This window comes from Ranitomeya variabilis, chromosome 3, assembly GCF_051348905.1.
Source record: "Ranitomeya variabilis isolate aRanVar5 chromosome 3, aRanVar5.hap1, whole genome shotgun sequence".
In the NCBI taxonomy this organism is placed as follows: Eukaryota; Metazoa; Chordata; class Amphibia; order Anura; family Dendrobatidae; genus Ranitomeya; species Ranitomeya variabilis.
In genome coordinates, this window is record NC_135234.1 from 752,978,471 (window position 1) to 752,995,956 (window position 17,486).

At 48.3% G+C, this 17,486-nt stretch overlaps 1 protein-coding gene across 1 annotated transcript in view; it reads right to left on the reverse strand.

The window, feature by feature from the left end:
* Positions 1-11,889, reverse strand: part of CCDC81 (coiled-coil domain containing 81) — an 82,344-nt gene extending 70,455 nt beyond the window's left edge. Inside the window, exon 1 of the mRNA XM_077298580.1 lies at positions 11,870-11,889. The gene's annotated coding sequence lies outside the window, so the exon portion shown is untranslated. The remainder of the gene's footprint in view (positions 1-11,869) is intronic.
* Between the last annotated feature and the right edge of the window lie 5,597 nt (positions 11,890-17,486).

Genomic DNA, 17,486 nt, shown 5'->3' on the forward strand with positions numbered 1-17,486 from the left:
AGTGCCAGCAGCCAGAATGCCCCCATAAACAGTGCCATCAGCCAGAATGCCCCCATAAACAGTGCCATCAGCCAGAATGCCCCCATAAACAGTGCCAGCCAGAATACCCCCATAAACAGTGCCAGCAGCCAGAATGCCCCCATAAACAGTGCCAGCAGCCAGAATGCCCCATAAACAGGGCCAGCAGCCAGAATGCCTCCATAAACAGTGCCAGCCAGAATACCCCCATAAACAGTGCCAGCAGCCTGAATGCCCCCATAAACAGTGCCAGCAGCCAGAATGCCCCATAAACAGGGCCAGCAGCCAGAATGCCCCATAAACAGTGCCAGCAGCCAGAATACCCCATAAACAGTGCCAGCAGCCAGAATACCCCCATAAACAGTGCCAGCAGCCAGAATGCCCCCATAAACAGTGCCAGCAGCCAGAATGCCCCCATAAACAGTGCCATCAGCCAGAATGCCCCCATAAACAGTGCCAGCAGCCAGAATGCCCCCATAAACAGTGCCAGCCAGAATACCCCCATAAACAGTGCCAGCAGCCAGAATGCCCCCATAAACAGTGCCAGCAGCCAGAATGCCCCATAAACAGTGCCAGCAGCCAGAATGCCCCCATAAACAGTGCCAGCAGCCAGAATACCCCCATAAACAGTGCCAGCAGCCAGAATGCCCCCATATACAGTGACAGCAGCCAGAATGCCCCCATAAACAGTGCCAGCAGCCAGAATGCCCCCATAAACAGTGCCAGCAGCCAGAATACCCCATAAACAGTGCCAGCAGCCAGAATACCCCCATAAACAGTGCCAGCAGCCAGAATGCCCCCATAAACAGTGCCAGCAGCCAGAATGCCCCCATAAACAGTGCCATCAGCCAGAATGCCCCCATAAACAGTGCCAGCAGCCAGAATGCCCCCATAAACAGTGCCAGCCAGAATACCCCCATAAACAGTGCCAGCAGCCAGAATGCCCCCATAAACAGTGCCAGCAGCCAGAATGCCCCTTAAACAGGACCAGCAGCCAGAATGCCCCCATAAACAGTGCCAGCAGCCAGAATACCCCCATAAACAGTGCCAGCAGCCAGAATGCCCCATAAACAGTGCCAGCAGCCAGAATGTCCCCATGAACAATGCCGGCAGCCAGAATATCCCCATAAACTGTGCCAGCAGCTAGAATGTCCCCATGAACAGTGCCAGCAGCCAGAATATCCCCATAAACAGTGCCAGCAGCCAGAATGCCTCCATAAACAGTGCCAGCCAGAATACCCCCATAAACAGTGCCAGCAGCCAGAATGCCCCCATAAACAGTGCCAGCAGCCAGAATGCCCCCATAAACAGGGCCAGCAGCCAGAATGCCCCATAAACAGTGCCAGCAGCCAGAATACCCCATAAACAGTGCCAGCAGCCAGAATAACCCCATAAACAGTGCCAGCAGCCAGAATGCCCCCATAAACAGTGCCAGCAGCCAGAATGCCCCATAAACAGGGCCAGCAGCCAGAATGCCCCATAAACAGTGCCAGCAGCCAGAATACCCCATAAACAGTGCCAGCAGCCAGAATACCCCATAAACAGTGCCAGCAGCCAGAATGCCCCCATAAACAGTGCCATCAGCCAGAATGCCCCCATAAACAGTGCCATCAGCCAGAATGCCCCCATAAACAGTGCCAGCAGCCAGAATGCCCCCATAAACAGTGCCAGCCAGAATACCCCCATAAACAGTGCCAGCAGCCAGAATGCCCCATAAACAGTGCCAGCAGCCAGAATGCCCCCATAAACAGTGCCAGCAGCCAGAATACCCCCATAAACAGTGCCAGCAGCCAGAATGCCCCCATAAACAGTGCCAGCAGCCAGAATGCCCCCATAAACAGTGCCAGCAGCCAGAATACCCCATAAACAGTGCCAGCAGCCAGAATACCCCCATAAACAGTGCCAGCAGCCAGAATGCCCCCATAAACAGTGCCAGCAGCCAGAATACCCCATAAACAGTGCCAGCAGCCAGAATACCCCCATAAACAGTGCCAGCAGCCAGAATGCCCCCATAAACAGTGCCAGCAGCCAGAATGCCCCTTAAACAGGACCAGCAGCCAGAATGCCCCCATAAACAGTGCCAGCAGCCAGAATGCCCCCATAAACAGTGCCAGCCAGAATACCCCCATAAACAGTGCCAGCAGCCAGAATGCCCCCATAAACAGTGCCAGCAGCCAGAATGCCCCTTAAACAGGACCAGCAGCCAGAATGCCCCCATAAACAGTGCCAGCAGCCAGAATACCCCCATAAACAGTGCCAGCAGCCAGAATGCCCCATAAACAGTGCCAGTAGCCAGAATGTCCCCATGAACAATGCCGGCAGCCAGAATATCCCCATAAACTGTGCCAGCAGCCAGAATATCCCCATAAACAGTGCCAGCAGCTAGAATGTCCCCATAGACAGTTCCAGCAGCCAGAATGTCCCCATAAACAGTGCCAGCAGCCAGAATGCCCCCATAAACAGTGCCAGCAGCCAGAATGCCCCATAAATAGTGCCAGCAGCCAGAATGCCCCCATAAACAGTGCCAGCAGCCAGAATGCCTCATAAACAGTGCCAGCAGCCAGAATGTCCCCATAAACAGTGCCAGCAGCCAGAATGCCCCCATAAACCGTGCCAGCGGCCAGAATACCCCCATAAACAGTGCCAGCCTGAATGTCCCCATAAACAGTGCCAGCCGCCAGAATGCCCCCATAAACAGTGCCAGCAGCCAGAATGCCCCCATAAACAGTGCCAGCAGCCAGAATAGCCCATAAACAGTGCCAGCCAGAATGCCCCCATAAACAGTGCCAGCAGCCAAAATGTCCCCATAAACAGTGCCAGCAGCCAGAATATCCCCATAAACAGTGCCAGCAGCCAGAATGCCCCCATAAACAGTGCCAGCAGCCAGAATGTCCCCATAAACAGTGCCAGCAGCCAGAATACCCCCATAAACAGTGCCAGCAGCCAGAATGCCCCATAAACAGTGCCAGCAGCCAGAATGCCCCCATAAACAGTGCCAGCAGCCAGAATACCCCCATAAACAGTGCCAGCAGCCAGAATGCCCCCATAAACAGTGCCAGCAGCCAGAATGCCCCCATAAACAGTGCCAGCAGCCAGAATACCCCATAAACAGTGCCAGCAGCCAGAATACCCCCATAAACAGTGCCAGCAGCCAGAATGCCCCCATAAACAGTGCCAGCAGCCAGAATACCCCATAAACAGTGCCAGCAGCCAGAATACCCCCATAAACAGTGCCAGCAGCCAGAATGCCCCCATAAACAGTGCCAGCAGCCAGAATGCCCCTTAAACAGGACCAGCAGCCAGAATGCCCCCATAAACAGTGCCAGCAGCCAGAATGCCCCCATAAACAGTGCCAGCCAGAATACCCCCATAAACAGTGCCAGCAGCCAGAATGCCCCCATAAACAGTGCCAGCAGCCAGAATGCCCCTTAAACAGGACCAGCAGCCAGAATGCCCCCATAAACAGTGCCAGCAGCCAGAATACCCCCATAAACAGTGCCAGCAGCCAGAATGCCCCATAAACAGTGCCAGCAGCCAGAATGTCCCCATGAACAATGCCGGCAGCCAGAATATCCCCATAAACTGTGCCAGCCAGAATACCCCCATAAACAGTGCCAGCAGCTAGAATGTCCCCATAGACAGTTCCAGCAGCCAGAATGTCCCCATGAACAGTGCCAGCAGCCAGAATGCCCCCATAAACAGTGCCAGCAGCCATAATGCCCCCATAAACAGTGCCAGCAGCCAGAATGCCCCATAAATAGTGCCAGCAGCCAGAATGCCCCCATAAACAGTGCCAGCAGCCAGAATGCCTCATAAACAGTGCCAGCAGCCAGAATGTCCCCATAAACAGTGCCAGCAGCCAGAATGCCCCCATAAACCGTGCCAGCGGCCAGAATACCCCCATAAACAGTGCCAGCCTGAATGTCCCCATAAACAGTGCCAGCCGCCAGAATGCCCCCATAAACAGTGCCAGCAGCCAGAATAGCCCATAAACAGTGCCAGCCAGAATGCCCCCATAAACAGTGCCAGCAGCCAAAATGTCCCCATAAACAGTGCCAGCAGCCAGAATATCCCCATAAACAGTGCCAGCAGCCAGAATGCCCCCATAAACAGTGCCAGCAGCCAGAATGTCCCCATAAACAGTGCCAGCAGCCAGAATGTCCCCATAAACAGTGCCAGCAGCCAGAATACCCCATAAACAGTGCCAGCAGCCAGAATGTCCCCATAAACAGTGCCAGCAGCCAGAATACCCCATAAAGAGTGCCAGCAGCCAGAATGCCCCCACAAACAGTGCCAACAGCCAGAATGTCCCCATAAACAGTGCCAGCAGCCAGAATACCCCCATAAACAGTGCCAGCAGCCAGAACGTCCGCATAAACAGTGCCAGCAGCCAGAATGCCCCTATAAACAGTGCCAGTAGCCAGAATATCCCCATAAACAGTGCCAGCCAGAATGCCCCCACAAACAGTGCCAACAGCCAGAATGTCCCCATAAACAGTGCCAGCAGCCAGAATACCCCCTTAAACAGTGCCAGCAGCCAGAACGTTCCCATAAACAGTGCCAGCAGCCAGAATGTCCCCATAAACAGTGCCAGCAGCCAGAATGTCCCCATAAACAATGCCAGCAGCCAGAATGCCCCCATAAAAGGTGCCAGCAGCCAGAATACCCCCATAAACAGTGCCAGCAGCCAGAATACCCCCATAAACAGTGCCAGCAGCCAGAATGTCCCCATAAACAGTGCCAGCAGCCAGAATACCCCCATAAACAGTGCCAGCAGCCAGAATACCCCCATAAACAGTGCCAGCAGCCAGAATGCCCCCATAAACAGTGCCAGCAGCCAGAATACCCCCATAAACAGTGCCAGCAGCTGTCAGTCAGGCTAGGTGGGTGGAGAATCAGGGTCCGGGAGGAGGGGCACTGAGGAGCTGTCAGTCAGGCTAGGTGGGTGGAGAATTAGTGACAGGGAGGAGAGGCACTGAGGAGCTGTCAGTCAGGCTAGGTGGGTGGAGAATCAGTGACAGGGAGGAGGAGCACTGAGGAGCTGTCAGTCAGGCTAGGTGGGTGGAGAATCAGTGACAGGGAGGAGGGGCACTGAGGAGCTGTCAGTCAGGCTAGGTGGGTGGAGAATCAGTGACAGGGAGGAGGGGCACTGAGGAGCTGTCAGTCAGGCTAGGTGGGTGGAGAATCAGTGTCAGGGAGGAGGGGCACAGAGGAGCTGTCAGTCAGGCTAGGTGGGTGGAGAATCAGTGGCAGGGAGGAGGGGCACTGAGGAGCTGTCAGTCAGGCTAGGTGGGTGGAGAATCAGTGACAGGGAGGAGGGGCACTGAGGAGCTGTCAGTCAGGCTAGGTGGGTGGAGAATCAGTGTCAGGGAGGAGGGGCACAGAGGAGCTGTCAGTCAGGCTAGGTGGGTGGAGAATCAGTGGCAGGGAGGAGGGGCACTGAGGAGCTGTCAGGCTAGGTGGGTGAAGAATCAGTGTCAGGGAGGAGGGGCACTGAGGAGCTGTCAGGCTAGGTGGGTGAAGAATCAGTGACAGGGAGGAGGGGCACTGAGGAGCTGTCAGTCAGGCTAGGTTGAGGGAGAATCAGTGGCAAGGAGGAGGGGCACTGAGGAGCTGTCAGGCCAGTTTAGGTTGGTGGAGATTCAGCTTTCACTGCTTTAGACAGCCCCATCACGACATACGAGATTCACAGATAAAAATGTAAAATGAGCACCAAGCCTGTGGCGAAACACACATCAGTGTCCAAGGTGGAGGCTGATGTCTCATGACCACAACTGAGGCTTCTTAGTATCGTAGTTTTGGTCTCATTGTTGTTTTTCTATTGTACGCTGCTCAAAAAAATAAAGGGAACACTAAAATCCCACATCCTAGATATCTCTGAATGAAATATTCCAGGTGCAAATCTGTATTCATTACCTAGTGGAATGTGAAGAGAACAATAAAACATAACAAATCAAAGTGGAAAATGAAGTTACAGGCTGATCCAACTTCAGTGGAAATGCCTCATGACAAGGAAATGATGCTTAGTAGTATGTGTGGCCTCCACGTGCCTGTATGACCTCCCTACAATGCCTGGGCATGCTCCTGATGAGGCGGCAGATGGTCTCCTGAGGGATCCCTTCCAGACCTGGACTAAAGCATCCGCCAACTCCTGGACAGTATGTGGTGCAACGTGACCTTGGTGGATGGGGTGAGACATGATGTCCAAGATGTGTTCAATCGGATTCAGGTCTGGGGAACGGGCGGGCCAGTCCATAGCTTCAATGCCTTCATCTTGCAGGAACTGCTGACACACTCCAGCCACATGAGGTCTGGCATTGTCCTGCATTAGGAGGAACCCAGGGCCAACCGCACCGCGTATGGTCTCACAAGAGGTCTGAGGATCTCGGTACCTCATGGCAGTCAGGCTACCTCTGGCAAGCACATGGAGGGCTGTGTGGCCCTCCAAAGAAATGCCACCCCACACCATTACTGACCCACTACCAAGCCGGTCATGCTGAAGGATGTTGCAGGCAGCAGATCACTCTCCATGGCGTCTCCAGACTTTGTCACGTCTGTCACATGTGCTCAGTGTGAACCTGCTTTCATCTGTGAAGAGCACAGGGCACCAGTGGCAAATTTGCCAATCCTGGTGTTCTGTGGCAAATGCCAAGCGTCCTGCACGGTGTTGGGCTGTGAGCACAACCCCCATCTGTGGACGTCAGGCACTCAGACCATCCTCATGGAGTCGGTTTCTAACTGTTTGTGCACACACATGCACATTTGTGGCCTGCTGGAGGTCATTTTGCAGGGCTCTGACAGTGCTCCTCCTGTTCCTCCTTGCACAAAGGCTGAGGTAGTGGTCCTGCTGCTGGGTTGTTGCCCTCCTACGGCCCCCTTAACATCTCCTGGTGTACTGGCCTGTCTCCTGGTAGCGCCTCCAGCCTCTGGACACTACGATGACAGACACAGCAAACCTTCCTGCCACAGCTCGCATTGATGTGCCATCCTGGATGAGCTGCACTACCTGAGCCACTTGTGTGGGTTGTAGAGTCCGTCTCATGCTACCACAAGTGAGAAAGCACAACCAACATTCAAAAGTGACCAAAACATCAGCCAGAAAGCATTGGTACTGAGATGTGGTCTGTGGTCCCCATCTGCAGAACCACTCCTAAAGGTTATGTGCACACGTTGCGGATTTCCTGATGCGCAGCATTTTTTTCCACACAGAAAAGCCGCAGATCCGCAAGTGCTTTACAGTACAATGTAAATCAATGGCAAAAAAATGCTGTGCTAATGGTGCGGAAAAATCTGCACGGAAAACGCAGCAGATTCAAAAAAGGACCATGTCACTTCTTTTTGCAGATCTGCGTTTCTGCACCCAATCCATAATAGAAATCCACAGGGGGAAAAAAAGGAAGAAATCCACACAAAAATCTGCAATGTGTGCACATACTAAAAAAAAGCGCAGTTTCTGACCTGCATTTTCTGCCAAGAAAAGCAGAATCTGCACAGAAAATTCCACAGTCAAATCTGCAACATGTGCATATACTATTATTGAGGGTGTCTTGATAATTGCCAATAATTTCCACCTGTTGTCTATTCCATCTGCACAACAGCATGTGAAATTGATTGTCACTCAGTGTTGCTTCCTAAGTGGACAGTTTGATTTCACAGAAGTTTGATTTGATTGGAGTTAGATTCTGCTGTTTATATGTTCCCATTATTTTTTTGAGCAGTGTATTTTAGTCTCATTTGTATTTTGCAAAGTCTTCTAGCACCACCTAGTGGAGCAATAGATATAACGTGTGCTGTAACCTCATCCTTGCTGTTATTACAGTGATATATTCAGGTGCTTCTCACAAAACTAAAATATCATGAAAAAGTTAATTTATTTCTGTTCTTCAATACATATTCATACATTATATAGAGTCATTACAGACAGAGTGATCTATTTCACGTGTTTATTTCTGTTAATGTTGATGATTATGGCTTATAGCCAATGAAAACCCAAAAGTCGTTATTCTCAGTAAATTAGAATAAATTATAACACCGGCTCGAAAAAAGATTTTAACCCTTTCGCGACATGCGCCGTACATGTACTGCGCATGTCGGGTCCCCTGCTTTGATGTGCGCTCCGGCGGTGAGCGCACATCAAAGTCGCGACATGTCAGCTGTTTTGTACAGCTGACATGTGCGCGCAATAGCGGCGGGTAAAATCGCTATTCACCCGCCGCTATTAACCTGTTAAATGCCGCTGTCAAATGCAGACAGCGGCATTTAACTACCGCATCCGGCCGGGCGGCCGGAAATGACGTCATCGCCGACCCCCGTCACATGATCGGGGGTCGGCGATGCATCAGGAAGGTAACCATAGAGGTCCTTGAGACCTCTATGGTTACTGATGCCGGTAGCTGTGAGCGCCCCCCTGTGCTCAGCGCTCACAGCACACCTGCATTTCAGCTACATAACAGCGATCTGATGATCGCTGTTATGTAGCAGAGCCGATCGGGTTGTGCCTGCTTCTAGCCTCCCTTGGAGGCTATTGAAGCATGGCAAAAGTGAAAAAAAAAAGTTTTTAAAAATGTGAAAAAAATATTAAAAATATAAAAGTTTAAATCACCCCCCTTTCGCCCCATCCTAAATAAAACAATTAAAAAAAACCCCAAACCTACACATATTTGGTATCGCCGCGTTCAGAATCGCCCGATCTATCAAATAAAAAAAAGCATTAACCTGATCGCTAAACAGCGTAGCGAGAAAAAAATCCGAAACGCCAGAATTACGTTTTTTTGGTCGCCGCGACATTGCGTTAAAATGCAATAACGGGCGATCAAAAGAACGTATCTGCACCGAAATGGTATCATTAAAAACATCAGCTCGGCACGCAAAAAATAAGCCCTCACCCGACCCGAGATCACGAAAATTGGAGACGCTACGGGTATCGGAAAATTGCACTTTTTTTTTTTTTTTTTTTTAAGCAAAGTTTGGAATTTTTTTTCACCACTTGGATAAAAAATAACCTAGACATGTTAGGTGTCTATGAACTCGTAATGACCTAGAGAATCATAATGGCAGGTCAGTTTTAGCATTTAGTGAACCTAGCAAAAAAGCCAAACAAAAAACAAGTGTGGGATTGCACTTTTTTTGCAATTTCACCGCACTTGGAATTTTTTTCCCGTTTTCTAGTACATGACATGGTAAAACCAATGATGTCGTTCAAAAGTACAACTCGTCCCGCAAAAAATAAGCCCTGACATGGCCAAATTGACGGAAAAATAAAAAAGTTATGGCTCTGGGAAGGAGGGGAGCGAAAAACGAAAACACAAAAACGAAAAAGGGCCGCGACTTGAAGGGGTTAAAATCCGAAATGTTGGCCTACTGAAATGTATGTTCAGTAAATGCACTCAATACTTGGTTGGGACGTCTTTTGCATCAATTACTGCATCAATGCTTCGTGGCATGGAGGCGATCAGCCTGTGGCACTGCTGAGGGGTTCTGGAAGCCCAGGTTGCTTTGATAGCAGCCTTCAGCTGGCCTGCATTGTTGGGTCTGGTGTCTTATCTTCCTCTTGACAATACTCCATAGATTCTCTATGGGGTTAAGGTCAGGCGAGTTTGCTGCCAATCAAGCACAGTGATACTGTTGTTTGTAAACCAGGTATTGGCACTTTTGGCAGTGTGGACAGGGGCCAAGTTCTGCTGGAGAATGACATTTCCATCTCCAAAAAGCTTGTCGGCAGAGGGAAGCATGAAATGCTGTAAAATCTCCTGGTAGACGGCTGCGCTGACTTTGGTCTTGATAAAACACAGTGGAGCTACACCAGCAGATGACATGGCTCCCCAAACCATCACTGATTGTGGAGACTTCACACCAGACCTCCAGCAGTTTGGATTGTGGCCTCTCCACTCTTCCTCCAGACTCTGGGACCTCGATTTCCAAATGAAATGCAAAATTTACTTTCGTCTGAAAACAACACCTTGGACCATTGACAACAGTCCAGTTCTTTTTCTCCTTGGCCCAGGAAAGACGCTTCTGGCGTTGTCTATTGTTCATGAGTGGCTGACACAAGGAATGCGACACTTGTAGCCCATGTCCTGGATACGTCTGTGTGTGGTGGCTCTTGAAGCAATGACTCCGGCAGCAGTCCACTCCTTGTGAATCTCCCACAAGTTTCTGAATGACCTTTTCTTAACAATCCTTTCCAGGCTGCAGTTATCCCGGTTGCTTGTGCACCTTTTTCTACCACATTTTTCCTTCCACTCAACTTTCCATTAATCTGCTTGGATACAGCACTCTGTGAACAGCCAGCTTCTTTACCAATGACCTTTTGTGGCTTATCCTCCTTGTGGAGTGTGTCAGTGACTGTCTTCTGGACATCTGTCAGGTCAGCAGTCTTCCCCATGATTGTGGAGCTACTGAAACAGACTAAGGTGTTGCAGGTGTTTTTTGTTAATTATTCTAATTTACTGAGATAATGAATTTTGGGTTTTCATTGGCTGTAAGCCATAATCATCAACATTAACAGAAATAAACACGTGAAATAGATCACTCTGTTTGTAATGACTCTATATAATATATGAGATTCACTTTTTGTATTGAAGAACTGAAATAAATTAACTTTTTGATGATATTCTGATTTTGAGAAGCACCTGTAGCTTGAACATCGGCCTCCATCACTTTTTACTTGGTTTTATAATGTGGCTTTTGTTTTGCGTTAAACATTATTTTGCCATGCATTTGTGTCCAGTGATTGCTTCATATCTGTGAGTTGGGATCCCTTGTAGACTTACATTCTAGATGTGTTTTCCTGACTATTGTTTTGTAAATACCTGGTGAGTAGGTGTTTACAGATTTTAAGGAATTTTCCACTTTCGGAAAAAAAAAAAAACGCCGTGGCTGCAGTTTGTTTAACAATAAAAATTGAAAAAATGAAAACTAAATAAAAACACCTTGTTTTTCCAGGGACAGTGCTACAGCCACCAACAGAAAGCAGCAGCAGAGACTCAGCGAGGATCCCGCGGCTGGGGGACAGTCACCAAGTAGAACATGTCTCTTAAAGGGAACCTGTCAGTACGTTTTACTAATGAAATTAGTGTTATGGCTCTATCCGTCCTAGTAAAACAGTAAAAATTACCCCAGTCTTGTAGTAATCTGACATACCAGTCCTGAAAAAAATTAGATTTAAAGCCACATGCAAATACCCCTGCAAGTGCATTGGGGGCGTGTCAGTGTAGATTATATGGACACACCCCCTTAGGTTGCTGGTGGGAGCCAAGTCGTCGTTATCACTTGATTATCTGTTAAACATACCTTAGCCAAATGTTTCATGTTGTTATGGCCACACAATATAATCGTAGCTGCAGAGCAAAGTAAAATGTTTTTTTGTTTTTTTTTATTTAGTCTCTCTATCGCCATTGATCGCTTGTACGTGATATGACCAGTCATTCTGTGCTGACAGATTCCCTTTAAACAGTTAAAGTAAAAATTAAATCCAAGTGGGCTTTACCAGAGAGATTTCACTGGGGGCGTGTGCTTCTTCCCATTTCTGACACTGACCAATCAAAAGAAGGCTGGGGAAAAAAAAAACCACAACCCCAGTGAAATCTCTCTGGTAATGCCCACTTGGACTTTATTTTTTTAAACGTTTAGGTGCCCAATGCTTTTATTTTGTGTTTTTTTAATGTAAATTAAAAAAAAAAAAAGGACAAATCAATTATCCACTTTAACCCCTTTATCCCATATGACGTACTATCCCGTCAAGGTGACCTAGGACTTAAATTCCCAGTGACGGGATAGTATGTCATGCTAATTAATGCAACATCGGGTGTTAAGTCGCGGTGATCGCATTAAATTTCCGACGCCATCTTACCTCACGGAAGATGGCCTCGGCATCTAGGGATATGGCGCCGCCCCCCAAGCCTCTCGATCGCTGTGATTGGCTGTTCAATTCTGAACAGCCAATCACAGCGTTTCTCATTGTTTCAGCCAATCAGATTGGCTGAAACAATGAGGTCCCAGGCTAGGATCGAGTACCGATGTACTCGATCCTAGGCCGGTGCCTGGCAACAGCAGACACCGGCAAACCCCCCCCCCCCCCCGGATTGGCGCGATCGCCGATCGTATCGATCGCGCCAATCGCAGGGCGCAGCAGCGGTATTATCACGCTGTGCCCTGCCTGGATCGGTGCTGTAGTAGCACCGATCCTAGGCCAGAGCCTAGGACAGGCCCAGCAGGGCCTGCCGGAGCTGATTGACGCGATAGGGCACAGCGGCGATCACGTTGTCTCCTGGCTGTGACCTGCCTAGGATCGGAGCGGTCCTAGGCAGTTGCCATGGTCACCAGGGCCTGCAGGGATTGGTGGGATCGATGTGATCATTCGATCCCACCAATGACAGCTCACAGCAGCGGTGTGACCGCTGTGACCTGTCTGTCACCTGCCTGTGACCTGTCTGACGACGGTGCAGGGGTCCTCACTCTAGCTGAGGATTCCTGCAGAGCAGTCACACAGCCAGATCTCCTCTTGCTGGGCCTTGTGGTGCTACAAAAGCCTGTAACACCACAAACCCTGCTTTAGAAAAGAAAGAAGACAGAAGAAAGAAGAGAGACTACAACGGTAAGTGTTATCCCTGATCCCTACCCGATCTGTCTTCATCCACCCCATCCCCCCTTCCCCCTTTTTACCCCCCTCCAACCCTCTTTGCGCCGCCTCCGTGCACACGTTTAGCAGCCGCTGAGCGTTGATTGGTGATGCAGTTCACCGATCAACACCGATGAAGTGACGCAGTTCACTTATCAGAGCTTGTGCCTGCCGTTTTCCTTTTATTTTTTTAACCCCCCCCCCCCCTTGCACCACACCTGTGCACACACCCAGTTTTCTTTTTTTTTTCACATCCCGTTCGCACACCCAGCAGCCGCCGAAGTTTGATAAGTGACGTGGTTCACTTATCAGAGCTAGGGCCTGCTGTTTTAGGCTTTTCCTTTCACAGGTATTTTTTTTCCTTTAGTTTTTTCTTTTCAGAATAGTTTGCACCAAACACTATCCCCCCCACACGTACACAGTTACCAATAAAGTACACCCAAGCACCATACTCACAAAAAAAATGTCCCGCTCGTCCCAACAGCGCTATTCATTGGAGGAGGCATATTCTTTCCTTGCCTCCGACACTGATAGCGAGGATCCCACTTTTCTTTATTTTTCCGATGCTTCCTCATCCTCTTCCCCCTCCTCATCTTCCTCCTCCGACCTGCGGAACCGCCACGCAGACGCCGCAGGACAGAAGAGGCAGTGCCCATCATTGATGAAGATGAAACAGCACCCACCATTGACGAAGATGAACCAGCGCACCCCACTGCAGACCCTATATGGACCTCGCCGCCCGAAAATTACAAGCCACTGATTCCTGATTTTGTGGCAGAATCAGGAATCAAGTTTGACACCACCGGCCTCACAGAACTAGACTTTTTCAAAGTCTTTTTCTCTGAGGCTTTTGTTAACCTCATGGTGGAGAAACTAATTTGCATGCTCGTAAATTTTTGGAACAAAACTCAGGTTCATCATATTCTAACTGGTCTCCTGTAGGGTTGAGCGAAACGGGTCGGCCATTTTCAGAAGTCGCCAACTTTTGGCAAAGTCGGGTTTCATGAAACCCGACCCGACCCCTGTGTGGGGTCGGCCATGAGGTCGGCGATCTTCTGAATCTGGTATCGGAATTCCGATACCGAGTTCCGATATGTTTGCGATATCGGAAATCGGTATCGGAATCCACATTTAAGTGTAAAATAAAGAATTAAAATAAAAAATATTGATATACTCACCCGTCCGGAGGCCCCTGGACATCACCGCTGGTAACCGGCAGCCTTCTTTGCTTAAAATGAGCGCGTTCAGGGCCTTCCATGACGTCACAGCTTCTGATTGGTCGCGTGCCGCTCATGTGACCGCCACGCGACCAATCACAAGCCGTGACGTAATTCTCAGGTCCTAAATTCCTAATTCTAGGAATTTAGGACCTGAGAATTACATCACGGCTTGTGATTGGTTGCGTGAGCGGTCACATGGGCGGCCGCGACCAATCACAAGCCGTGACGTCATCTAAGGCCCTTCACGCGCTCATTCTTAAGGAAGGCTGCCAGAAAGAAGCAGGGCGCGTCCGAGGGTGAGTATATACCTAATAGGAATATACTCACCCTCGGCTTCTTTCCGGCAGCCTTCCTTCCTAAGAATGAGCGCGTTCAGGGCCTTAGATGATATCACGGCTTGTGATTGGTCGCGACCGCCCATGTGACCGCCACACGACCAATCACAAGCCGTGACGTAATTCTCAGGGCCTAAATTCCTAGAATTAGGAATTTAGGACCTGAGAATTACGTCACGGCTTGTGATTGGTCGCGTGGCGGTCACATGAGCGGCACGCGACCAATCAGAAGCCGTGACGTCATGGAAGGCCCTGAACGCGCTCATTTTAAGCAAAGAAGGCTGCCGGTTACCAGCGGTGATGTCCAGGGGCCTCCGGACGGGTGAGTATATCAATATTTTTTATTTTAATTCTTTATTTTACACATTAATATGGATCCCAGGGCCTGAAGGAGAGTTTCCTCTCCTTCAGACCCTGGGAACCATAGTATCCCATTGCACTGCATTGGGTTTCGTGTTTCGGCCTACCCCGACCCCGACTTTTTTATAGGATCGACCGATTTCGCTCGACCTGACTTTTGAGAAAGTCGGGTTTCGTGAAACCGTACCTTCATTTCCAGGAGGTAGTGGTTAAGGCCCTGATATTTGGCACGAGGGAAGGAGTGGGCCCCAGTACCTCTGGAACTGAAGATGCTCGTATCGTACCAGGTCAGCATTTTCCGGGGGTGGTCCCGCCAACTGGAAAAAAAGGTAAGCCGCAAAAAAGGTGCCGAGTGTGCTACAAAAGGGGAATACGCAAGGACACCATCTATCAAAGAGACACTTGCCCCGACAAACCTGGCCTGTGTATGAAGGATTGCTTCAAATTGTACCACACCTCCATGCACTACTAATTTACTTTACAGGAAACAGTAGATTAGTTCCAAAGGGGGCACATCTAGGTAAGTTCTTTGGGGATCTACTTTCCAAAATGATGTCACTTGTGTTTTTTTTTTCCTGTTTAGGCACATCAGGGGCTCTGCAAACGGAACATGACACCCGCAGACCATTCCATCAAAGTCTGCATTCCAAAACGTCAGTACTTCCCTTTCGAACCCCAACGTGTGCCCAAACGTTTTTTTCCCCACATGTGGGGTACCAGCATACTCAGGACAAATTGGACAACATTTGAGGTCCAATTTCTCCTGTTACTCTTGGGAAAATAAAAAATTGGGGACTAAAAGATCATTTTTGTAGGCGTTCAAAGTTCTCACCACACATCTAGACAAGTTCCTTAGACGGTCTAGTTTCCAAATTGGGGTCACTTGTGGGGGGTTTCCACTGTTTAGGCACATTAGGGGCTCGTCAAACAGGGTATGGCGTCCGATCGCAATTCCAGCCAATTTTCGGTTGAAAAAAATCAAATGGCGCTCCTTCGCTTCCGAGCCCTGCCGTGCGCTCAAACAGTGGTTCCCCCCCACATATGGGGTATCAGCGTACTCAGGACAAATAGGAGAAATTGGACTGCAAACATTGTTGTCCAGTTACCTTTGGGAACATAAATAATTGGGGACTAAACGATCATGTTTATGGAAAAAATATGATTTTTTATTTTCACGCCTGGGCGCTAAAAAACTTTTGTGAAGCACTTGGGGGATAAAAGTGCTCACCACACATCTAGATAAGTTCCTTAGGGGGTCTAGTTTCCAAAATGGGGTCACTTGTGAGGGGTTTCCACTGTTTAGGCACATCAGGGGCTCGTCAAACATGACATGGCGTCCGATAGCAATTCCAGCCAATTTTAGGATGAAAACATCAAACGGCGCTCCTTTCCTTCCGAGCCCTGCCGTGCGCCCAAACAGTGGTTCCCCCTCACATATGGGGTATCAGCGTACTCAGGACAAATTGGACAACAACTTTCGCAGTCCAATTTCTCCTTTTACCCTTGGGAAAATAAAAACATTGTTGCTAAAAGATCATTTTCGTGACTAAAAAGTTAAATTTTCATTTTTTCCTTCCACATTGCTTCTGCTCCTGTGAAGCACCTGAAGGGTTAATAAACTTCTTGAATGTGGTTTTGATCCGCTTGAGGGGTACAGTTTTTAGAATGGTGTCACTTTTGGGTATTTTCTGCCATATAGACCCCTAAATGTGACTTCAAATGTGAGGTGGTCCCTAAAAAAAAATGGTTTTGGAAATTTTGTTGTAAAAATGAGAAATCGCTGGTCAACTTTTAACCCCTATAACTCCCTAACAAAAAAAAAATTTTTGGTTCCAAAATTGTGCAGATGTAAAGTAGACATGTGGGAAATGTTACTTATTAGGTATTTGTGTGATACAACTCTGTGATTTAAGGGCATAAAAATTCAAAGTTGGAAAATTGCAAAATCTTCGCCAAATTTACGTTTTTTTCACAAATAAACGCAGGTAATATGAAAGAAATGTTACCACTAACATGAAGTACAATATGTCACGACAAAATAATGTCAAAATCAGTGGGATCCGTTGAAGCGTTCCAGAGTTATAACCTCATAAAGGGACAGTGGTCAGAATTGTAAAAATTGGCCCGGGTGCAAAACACCCTTGAGGGTTAAGGGGTTAAAAAAAAAAAACCTTGATTTAAGTATCAGGTGATTTTCTGATGTCACATTGCCTTTAATACACAATAAGTTCGATTAGTAATTTTTTGTGGCACAAAAACTTTATTTAAAAGCATAAAAAGTTATAGTAAAGCTCAAAGTGTGATTTCACCGGATAAATGTTTCCTCAGTATTGTAAAGTCACATAAACCTGCGATCGGCCGTGGACGGAGAGGTCCGAGCCTCCGTATACCTATATATGGAGGCGCAGTATATTTGGCCTCATGGAGAGCGGAGTATAATATACTACTACACACAAAACTAAAACTTCTTACAGACACCGGTAGCATATAAATTATACATTGCACAAACGGGGGGGGGGGGGGGGGTTCAGCGTCGCCCCAAGCAAAATACTCCTGTTAGATATTGAGACGTCACAACAAAGCAGCCTTGGGAATATCACAAAAAATAAAAATAAATAAGATCGGAAATAAAACATTTTTTTTTTATTTCCATAAATCCCAAGACCAATATGTCCTTATCAAAAAAAAATATATATATATAAAAATTGTGAAAAATTTGAATCATAAGATCAATTTTTACTCGGCAGCAAATATGGCGCAAATTTCTCCAATTGAAGCACCTGGCAGAATACAATTGGCACAATTCACCGGGAAAGTCAGACACGTCCCTTTCAGGCTGATATTCAGCGCCATAAAAAAAATGGAGACTATGGCTTTAATACATTTTTTTGTTTTGTTTTTATAAGCCCGCGCTCCTTTTACTACAGTTCTGGA